This window comes from Herpailurus yagouaroundi, unplaced genomic scaffold, assembly GCF_014898765.1.
Source record: "Herpailurus yagouaroundi ecotype Mexico unplaced genomic scaffold, PumYag 139, whole genome shotgun sequence".
NCBI classification, from domain to species: domain Eukaryota; kingdom Metazoa; phylum Chordata; class Mammalia; order Carnivora; family Felidae; genus Herpailurus; species Herpailurus yagouaroundi.
In genome coordinates this window covers 50,625,153-50,635,227 of record NW_024412394.1, presented here as the reverse complement: position 1 = coordinate 50,635,227, position 10,075 = coordinate 50,625,153, and the positions used below count along the sequence as shown (strand labels likewise).

Sequence of the window (10,075 nt, the reverse complement as noted above, 5' to 3'; positions counted from 1 at the left end):
AGAAACACACTTAAAGTATTGCCTTCTGAGGGTTGCATGGTGTTTCTAAAAACAGGGGGCGGGGAGGTCCACAGCAATAACAGCATCCAAACCAACAATGTATTCTATAAGCAAAAGCCTTGACAAAGAAGGGGGGAACTTCCCCTTTTCATAGAAATATTCATATGAATTCCTGATGTATATCGCAAAGAAGAGAAACACAAAACAGTTTGGTTTTGTTAATGGGTGGGCCTGGTGGTGCAATATTCATTTAAAAATAAAAGTCTTACCTTTTAGTCATGAGGTTGTCCCTGAACTTTATCCAGAAAAGCTCCACAGCTGCAAGGAAAAAAACAGAATCCATTTGAGGAAAAATATTCTGATATTGGAGAATAAAGATTTACATTTATCCCGTGGGCTTTATCTGCTTTAGACCTACCAAAACCCAAGCTTCCAATAGCGGATAGGAATATAGGATGTAGGTCTTCATCATTTGTACACAGAGGGCACAGATTTAATTGAATTATTTTATTTATTTATATTCTATTTATTTTCACATATGCATATACATTTACATATAATGCATGCATACAGACAGACAAAAATGCTTGCTCTCTTTTAATCTATATCCTTACATACACACACATACACAGAAGCACCTTTCAGACACATCAAGGTTGTGTAGCACATGTGATAAGCACAGTATCTCTCTTCCCCAAATCATGGTCTTATGAACCACCCCCTCCCCAATATGGTGGGGCCCTAAGAACAGAACAGGAGGTAATATCTGAAATTTTTGCTGTACCTTCAAAACAGCTGCAGCTTCCTTTCTGTTCTGCAAGTAGCCTAAAGTCAAACAGATAAAAACAAATCATGAATCAGGGTGAAAGGCTATAAATATGCTATGTTTGTTTTCTTCTGTTGGTTTTGTTTTTCTTTTGTTTTGTTTTTAACCTTCACTGATTTGGGGGAAGTAATTAAGTGTTTTGGCATAAAAGATCTCCTGCTGGGTGATAGGCTACATGGGGAAGGGAAATTAGACAAAAGGTATTGAGTAATAACCACAAATGACTTTATAGCCTATTCTGTTTGAATGTCAACAGAATTTGAAAGCAAGATTTGCAGAAGATAATCAGCAATGACTCCCCCAAGTATCATCAGGAAGTGACTATAATCAGCCATTTGCAAACTCTTACCTGCCACGATGATTTCTTATCTTAGTGGGAAAAAATGGCATAGTGACCTAAAAGCTCAAAATTATGAATGGCAGAAGTTCCCAAATATAAAAAGCATTTACTATCTGTCCAAAATTCATCAGCATTGAATTAATTTGGCAGATTCTTAATGGCTTTGCCAAGTGATGAAGTATGAATCACATAACATCGTATGCATTGCTGTAACTGCTTTGAGGCTTTTAAGGGTGCAAAGGGTGAGATGAAGGTGATAAAATAAATAAATATAACTATACATTTTTCAAATAAGGGTTGCATAAATAAAAATCATATTGTAAATAAAGAATCAAAAATAGAGAATCTAGGGGCGCCTGGGTGGCGCAGTCGGTTAAGCGTCCGACTTCAGCCAGGTCACGATCTCGCGGTCCGTGAGTTCCAGCCCCGCGTCGGGCTCTGGGCTGATGGCTCAGAGCCTGGAGCCTGTTTCCGATGCTGTGTCTCCCTCTCTCTCTGCCCCTCCCCCGTTCATGCTCTGTCTCTCTCTGTCCCAAAAATAAACACTGAAAAAAAAATTAAAAAAAAAAAAATAGAGAATCTAAAATATATAGTCTGTAATGCTGCACACTGCCCAAACAGATGGAAACTGTGGATTTGCTTCCTTAACAGTGAGATATTCACTTAGGTGAACAAATTGAAAGAGAAGCTGCTAAGAAACAATAATTGTTTTAGACAATATTAATTTCGTTATGATGACGTTCACCCATATATCCAGGCTAATGAACTTCATCATCAAGGAACTACTGAAAACTGACTGATGGTCTTAATATTTTGAAACTCTGCCTTCCAAATTTAGGTATGGATTTCTTTAAAGGGTCTTATTTTCTTATGCCAAGTTATAATCCATAAGAAAAGATTTTCCCATCTATCAGAAATCATATTTCTCAATGGAGACGGACTATATATATCATCCATGTGTCTAAATAACAGGTAAAAGAAATTCAGCTAGTGATATATTTTTTTAAATGCAGTCACTTTGCCCACATGATATTTACCACATTACAATTCCTGGTCATGATGAGCATTAGGAAACCCTGAGTAAGCCACCTCGATGGTTATTAAGATACTATGCTAAAGAAAAATATTTCCCAATAGGAGGTACTAATAAGGTAGCCAACAACATACAGAAAGCAACAAAATGAGAAATAATAAAAAGACAGCAACTGTGTGCAAGCTGGATGTTCCTACTTGGCAGCTAAAATATCCCTGAGATACTATGATCTGTTCCTTAAATGTCCAAGGGTTTCAGCTGTTAACAGATATCATTCCAAATTTTATTCAATATAATTTGACAAATACCTATCATGCATCTAAACTGTGTGTTCCAGAGGAACCTAAAAGGGATAAGTTCTAAAATGAGAGGAGTCACCCAAGCCAGGGGTTCTAGATATTTAGAAACAGAAACCATTGGGAACAAAAATATATCAATAAATATTCTATTAAAAGGCAATCATTGATATTTAATTACAAGCCATCTTTCAGCACCAAATTAAAAATTATTCATAAATATTGGTATTTTCTAAATGTCACACTAGCAAAAAAGTTAAACCTCCTGAGGAAAAATCCCCATATCCAGCCATATTTGTTCTTTCTTATCACCCTGAAGGGTGCACAGTTTGCCAGATCTCATGTGCCCTTTTTTTGTTGTTGTTCATATGGTTAAGGGCAGCCTCACATCAGTTTTTACAGTGACCCAAGGGGCAAAAAGACCCACAGCCTTTGGGTGTCCTCCAGACATTCCCCTGAGTATCCATTCCCTTTGGGCAAAGAGTTGTCTGGAAGCTGAGTCAGGGAAGCTGGAATGTTAGGTGTGTGAGGGTTAAGTTAGGTAGGGATGACCCTCTGTTCCCCATGTCAATGTTTTGTACCCCATGGTGCTGCACTTTTTCTTTTTCTTCTCCGTCCGCCCCCCCCCCCCCCTTACACCTTGATTCTAAAGTGTGTTCTCTGGAAGATTCCCATGTGTCTGTGCAGATGTGGAGGACTAGCTCACAAAGCTGTTAGTTTTATTTGTAGGAAAGACTAAGACACAGTGTTGAGAATGAATTCATCTTTGGAAAGGGAGCATCAAACCACACAAATTGTGTACAAAGACAATGCTTCACAATCAGAAGGGAGGCTTTCCTTGCTTGGTTTTTCTCCTGACTACAAGGAGGGGGAGATCCCACTGGCGAGACCCCATTAGATTCCAAAGAGAAAACAGCTAACTGGAAAAGTTGGAGGGCAGTTTTCCTTGAGGAGAACTACCAACACGCAGCTTCTCTGATGGTGGCATGGGCAACAGACCACAGTGTGAGCAGGGGTGGGAGTCCTCATTCAAGGTCAATGTTGCAGCCAGGTTTAAGCATGGAATAGAATGATAGGAACTCAGGAACAGCAATTGGTTTAATTCAGCAGTCTTTATTCAGTGCCCAGGCCTGTGCTGGATCAGTATCAGTGAGTTGCTAGACCAGAGATGGTGGCTTCTGTCTGTCCCTGAAGTAAAAGCACTAGTATAGGAGACATGGCCAAAGTGACAGCTCCTTCTACCGACTTGGGCAGTGACAGTTCAGGGGCTTTGCTGCTCTGCTCGTAGGACCAGAGGGCACCACAGACAGCAGAAGGCAGGGCAGAAGAGAAACAGCACTTGAGCCCCCCACTGGGAAGCCCCAGAGCGACGGAAGACAAGCAGTTAGAAGGTCCTCATTAATAGTATATGCCTTTCCCTCCTTCTCCCTACTCTCCTTTGTCTGGGTTAGATTTGCCTCCCATATTGTTTAATAATGCCGAGCACATCTCTCATCATACTCTATCTTAGTTGTTTAACATATCTCCATTGTTTAACATAGCCATCCGGGCTGCAATTTGCTTGTTTAGTTTAGGGGTGGTACGTGGGGTGGATAGACTCACCTGCTCTTAGCACAGCTACTATGTCTAATAGATGTTTGTTGAGTGAATTGATGACTTAACACACAAAACCTCAACTTGCTTCAGAAATTATCTCCACTTTCACAGGAATGTAGGTCATCTAATTTCATATCTTTACCAGCCACGAGTCTTTGGGCTTCTCAGTGGAGAAAGTGGAATTCAGGATGTGGGAATGGAACAGAAGATTGGGGGTGGGGGGAACCTACATTGCATTTTTCCTGGATATGATTTGACACTTTTGTTTTAATTAAGATTTTTATCTTCTTTGTCTAAGCCTGTAAAGGGGACAGAAGAGAGCCTGCAGGATATTAACATGTATCAGCAGAGATACAAGAAGGTACATAGAGGCACCTGGGTGGCTCAGTCAGTTGAGTGTCCAACTTGAGCTCAGGCCACGATCTCACAGTTTGTGAGTTTGAGTCCCACACTGGACTCACTGCTTTCAGCTTGTCAGTGGAGAACCCACTTTGGCTCCTCTGTCCCCTTCTCTCTCTGCAATATTTCTCTGGCTTATGAAACAGTTGCCTTAATGTTTGGAGACTTTTCTCTATGTAAATATTCTAAGTTTGGAAAGCAGTTAAGCATCACCACATTCTCATGAACACGTTTTCCCTTTTTCAAAAATAAACATTCTTCCACGAGGCTATAGGGTAGCCCATCCTGCCAGGGCTGCAATCAGATTCACTTTGGTTTCCCTCACAGACCACTAAGCAGATGTATGATCCATGCCATTTTTTAAACTGAACTAACGTTAAATTATTTGGCAGATTAACATCAAACATGAAATTTGCATCTTTGTCTCATTAGGGATGATAATAATTATACATCTGCCCATAATGATAAATTATTACATCAAATGCAAAGGGTAGGTCTGCCTAATACGATAGAAGACATTGGCTTTGCTAAACATTTTGATATTCAGAAACTTTAAACCACATGCACGTCATTTAAGCTCTTGGGAAAGAGAAGCATAAGGCAGCAAGTACAAAATATTGGTCCAGTTTTTCACATTTTGGGGGCAAGGGCAACAGAGACATCGTGGGCTACTGAGGTGAGGTTCTCAACAAAAGGCTCTGCAAATAACAGCACCCCATCAAAGACTCTGACTTATACTGCTTAGTTTCTCTAACCACACTCACGTAGGGAGCTTAGTGCAATTTTGTACAACCAGAAGCATGTCTGATTTAGATGCACTGAAATCTCAGTCCCTGCCTAGACTTACTGCCACCTGAACTGGAGCAGGTCCCCTCACACCTTCACCCTCAGCCACCACACCTATACAATGGAATTGATGTTAATACTATGCTGCATAGTTATGAAATTTTAGTAAAACACGGCATGTGAAAAATCTTGGAAATATGAAGACCTCCACCAATGTTAGAGTTAATACATTTATGTCACTACCTTAATTCTAGATAGCTTTTCATGTAAGTTTTAAGGCAGCTAAATCAGTACATATAACATGCTTGTCACTTAGAAGACAGAATATTGGGAAACTGACTTCATTTTTCATGTTTCAGGTTTCATCCAGATGTTTTGGCACTTTGGAGCCAGAATCATTTTTTTTTTTTTTTTTTTTTTTTTTTACTTCCAGAAGCATTTCATTTCAGCTGGGAGTGCCAGATTCCGGATGACTGTAATAAGCCACATTAATTCTTATCTTTTGCAGTTCAATTAATGTTGCCATTGAAAAACCAAGATGCAATTATGATTTCTCTTTCAAGGAATTCTATCTGTGTATGAGGTGGTGGTAATGATGGTGCGGGGGTGTTGATAGGGTGTTACTTCAGAGTAGCTGTCCTGGAAATAATGAATACATCAAGCATAGCGGAAAAAGCAATGAATCAACTACAGATGGAAAGAGGTATTTGTTAAAAATATAAAAATCTCAGGAGGAGCAGGATAAGATTTGAGTCTATGCTCATCGCCAAATATGCATGCAAAGCATAACTGTCCTTCTTCCTAGAAGATGAAGCTGCTGAGATCTGTTTCTGTGGCTGAAAGCCCCATGTGCACCCTTGAAAGCTATGCGTTGGTGGGTGGCTTTGAGTTGCTGTTTACATTCTGCTGTCACTCAGGGCTCCGCCTCTTCCTCTCCTAAGGTGCATGCCATACTTGTTCACAGGGCAAACCCAGAAGCCAGGTCATCTGCTGGCGGCCGTTGGCCAACCTTCTCCAGCTGCTCCACTCTGACTCTGGAATGCTTTCCTTCTGGGAATTTTCAAGATTTCATCCACACCCCCCATGATTGGCACCTTCCCCCATTTTAAGGATCCTCATGGACCCTCCACACAGTAGGCACTGAATAGCTGAACCAATTAGTGAATAAACGAGTGAAAGGATTCTGCTGATACCAAACAAAACTCAGCAGTTGTGTTGCACTTAGTATGACTTCCGAATGAGTAGATCTCAATTCGTGGTTACCCCCTCTTGCCTTTCAATGGTATTTGATGTGCTTTATTAGCTAAAAACAACTCAATGCGTTTAAAATTTACAAGATTAAGGCTTTTAGAAATGCCATCTTTTTGTCATGCTCTTTTCTGACCATCCAACAGTGTCTAGCAGTGTGTCAATGGGGTTAAAATGCTCGTGCAGAGGGAGCCTGGCCCCACCCCAGCCCAGCCCCCAGGTTAGGAAGATTCCTACTTGAAATCTATTCTGCAATAGGGATATAGAGATCATCTAACTACTGGCCCCAGGCCAAATCCAGCCCACACATTCTATTTTTGTATGGCCCTCAACCTAAGAATGGTTTTTACATTTTTAAATGGTGACATATGACAATTACATGACATTTAAACTTCAGCATCCATAAATAAAGTTTTATTGGAACAAAGCCATACTCATTCATTTACATTTGTCTATGGTTGCTTTGCTGCTATGACAGCAGAGTTGCAGTCATGATAGGCACCTTGTGGCCTACAAATCCTAAAACGTTTAATGTCTGACACTTTACAAAAATGTCAACCCCCATTCTAGATCATGGCTGCAGTTCAATGTTGGCATTTCATACAATCAATGCAAATGTTTGTTTAATAATTGCGTGTATAGGAAAAGCCAGCTTCTGTCTACATGAGGTTATTTCAGGACCCCTAGTATTCAAATAATGTCTAAGACAACAAAAAGGCTATAATGACACATTCATTTCTTTTTTTCTTTGGGAGAAATAATATGGGGCCCCTGTCCAATATATGAGGCAATTTTGGACACATTAGCCACAGGTACCTTCTGTGGGTCATGAATTATAGAAAGTCACCCATTCCTCCAGGATAATCCAAACCTATCCAAGATGCAGGGATGGGTAAATTGAGTGATGCCATATTTCATTCTCCATTCACCCCTTGGCTTGATGTTTGGGGGCAGTTCACAAAGAGCATAATGATAATCAGTGGCCTTGGGCATCATATAAAACCGTATCAGACAGTCTTAATACTTCTAATGTGACTAAGTTGCCACTTCTTTGTAAACTTCTTTGTTATATACTTTCTTTAAAGGATTTTGATGGAGAATTTGTAGAGACAACATGAATATGGAAGGGACTTTCAGATTTTAGGGTCAAGGCAGGTATGCGGATGAAATTCAGAAGGAAAACTTGTCACCCAAAACCTTGTCCATCATTTCATCAAGGGCCAACCAATGCTGAATGTCCAGGTATACTGAGTCTATCCTTAGGAACACCTTAGAGTTTTACTATGTTTTTTGAGAATGGGACCTTTCAGAAATCAACACTAGGGCAAGGTGTTGTGAATATATGAATTGATCTTTCAGCTCAGCCAAATGGCTTATCAGGCAAATAACTACTGTCCAGACCTTTGCAGCAGAACCTGGTGAGAATTGTCATTTCAGTCTATTATAGGGGACCAGGACTCACCCTCCCACTATTGAATGAAAACAAGAAAGTTGGCAGGTCAAAAGATTATCCTAATATAGAGCCTTTCAAATCACAGTGGAGATTACAGATGTGGCCACTTGCTTTCCACCCAATCAATAATAAACCAGTTCTCATTTTCCAAAGTGGGATTGGGTTTCTGTGTTAGCTTCAAAACAAAAACATGCTGCTTAGCGGGAAGCCCAAGATAGCACCTCACAGTCTGGCCCTGGGCAGCACACTGTCACCAGGTTTAGCCAAGTTCTCATAAACTTGTTTATTTCATAAACAAACAGCTTATTGCAGTTAATGAAAAGAATGCCCGATCAGAGCGAAATAAAGCAATTTAGGTCCCTCACGTAACTTCTGGTTGCTGGGCTGCTGTTCATATCTCCTTTTTTGTCCCTTAGTGCCAGATAAACCTCTGTTGGTTACAACTGGCAAAGCACAGAAAAAAAGTGGTTATAATACACAAGTGGTCAATGAGGCAGCCTTTAAGGAAAAACACTGCTGATAAGATAAACAGCTTGTGATGTCCTTAATTATAATATTTCATACTCATTTAGCCATCTCCACATCACAGAGCTAACAAAGTGGATTTCAAACAGGAAATAAGACTCCTTCCCACCAGCCCAGAGGCCTAATTATAAAATAGCAACCTACTTTTTCTGTAGTGAATACAGGGCTTTTTTTTTTTCCTCCTCCAACAGAATTTATTGAGCTCATTACCAGGCTGCTTATGAAGTGATTTGAAATGAGGCAACATTAAAGCATTCCACAAATCCCTTGTACTTAGTCATCCTGACACTTTATTTGAACTCAGAGCATTGATATGGAATAACTGCAGCAGCCCTACACTTCTGACTCTATTATCTGACAGGAGGTCTGGAATCTAAAAAATGATATATCATCAAACTTTCTTAATCATCACAATAATTTGTCGGAAAGAACCAGGTATAATTCGGGCAACACCAGAGGGGCTGTGCTGCTAGAAACAAGGCAAGTGCAGCATGTGTTAGCCTTAGAGGAACAGAGCCACGTTAATCAGGCAGCGAAAGGACCGAAGGCAGTGTATGTACGTGTGTATTTTAAGAAAAATTGACAGATAGGCTTCAAAGCCGAAAGCACTGAACTCCCTGCATGCTATTAGTACAACTCTAACTTCTGTTCTCTTGTAATCCAAGAGGCAGTTGTAGACTGACCCTCACTGGGTTATCACTGAGGCTAATACAGCACAGTTAAAAAACTGTATCTGCAAAAGTTTCAAAGAGGAAAAAAAATCCCTGAGGAAGGACACAAACGTCTATGGAAGTTGACTGTTATGTGAAAATATGGCTCATTTTTTTTTCTGCCTTTTATTGTCTCTTTCCCTAACTTACTGAACCAGTAATGAATCAGAACCTAAAGAAATGTCCCCTGTTAGAGAGGAGTTATGTTTTATCTCTCAGTGGGTCCTATATGTATCCTGATGTGCAGTCTGCCTTTGAAAAATGTCAATTTTTAAGGAGAAATTTCATCGAGGAAAGGTTATGTAGGTACATGTGTGCAGATGTGTGTATTTGAAAGGGGAAACGTCCAGCCTGTGAGAACAATGAATCTCAAATGCAGTTCCCTCCTTAGAATGAGGCTATGTCTTTTCAGTTTCAGCTACTACTAATCCTTACTACATTTCTTACCACAGTTCAAATTCCAATGGCCATAATTATAGGTTAAACGGGGTTGTTTCATCAAGGAAACATTGAAAGAAACTTCAGAGCAATAGAAAGGACTTCTCTTTTTTCTAGATTAGGCCTTGAAGTAGTGCTGTTGCATGATAATAAGCTCGAGGGGAGTCCTATTTTGAATAGAGTACCAGAACATATGGTGCCTTCTGTTACCCATGAGATCTTCAACCTTGACAGTTAAAATTCCAAACCAAATCCATTCCAGCTCAACTGAAAATATGTCCTTCAAATGACTTCCCTTAAGAAAATCATTCCTTGGGGCGCCTGGGTGGCACAGTCGGTTAAGCGGCCGACTTCAGCCAGGTCACGATCTCGCGGTCCGTGAGTTCGAGCCCCGCGTCAGGCTCTGAGCCATCAGCCCAGAGCCT

The 10,075-nt window shown here is 40.4% G+C and overlaps 1 long non-coding RNA gene across 1 annotated transcript in view; it reads right to left on the bottom strand.

The window, feature by feature from the left end:
- Window positions 1-269: 269 nt before the first annotated feature.
- Window positions 270-10,075, bottom strand: part of LOC121029790 (uncharacterized) — a 588,420-nt gene continuing 578,614 nt past the window's right edge. The window contains exons 5-6 of the long non-coding RNA XR_005789895.1: window positions 785-825; window positions 270-318 (exon numbers count right to left, since the gene is read on the bottom strand). This is a non-coding gene — a long non-coding RNA (uncharacterized LOC121029790). The remainder of the gene's footprint in view (window positions 319-784; window positions 826-10,075) is intronic.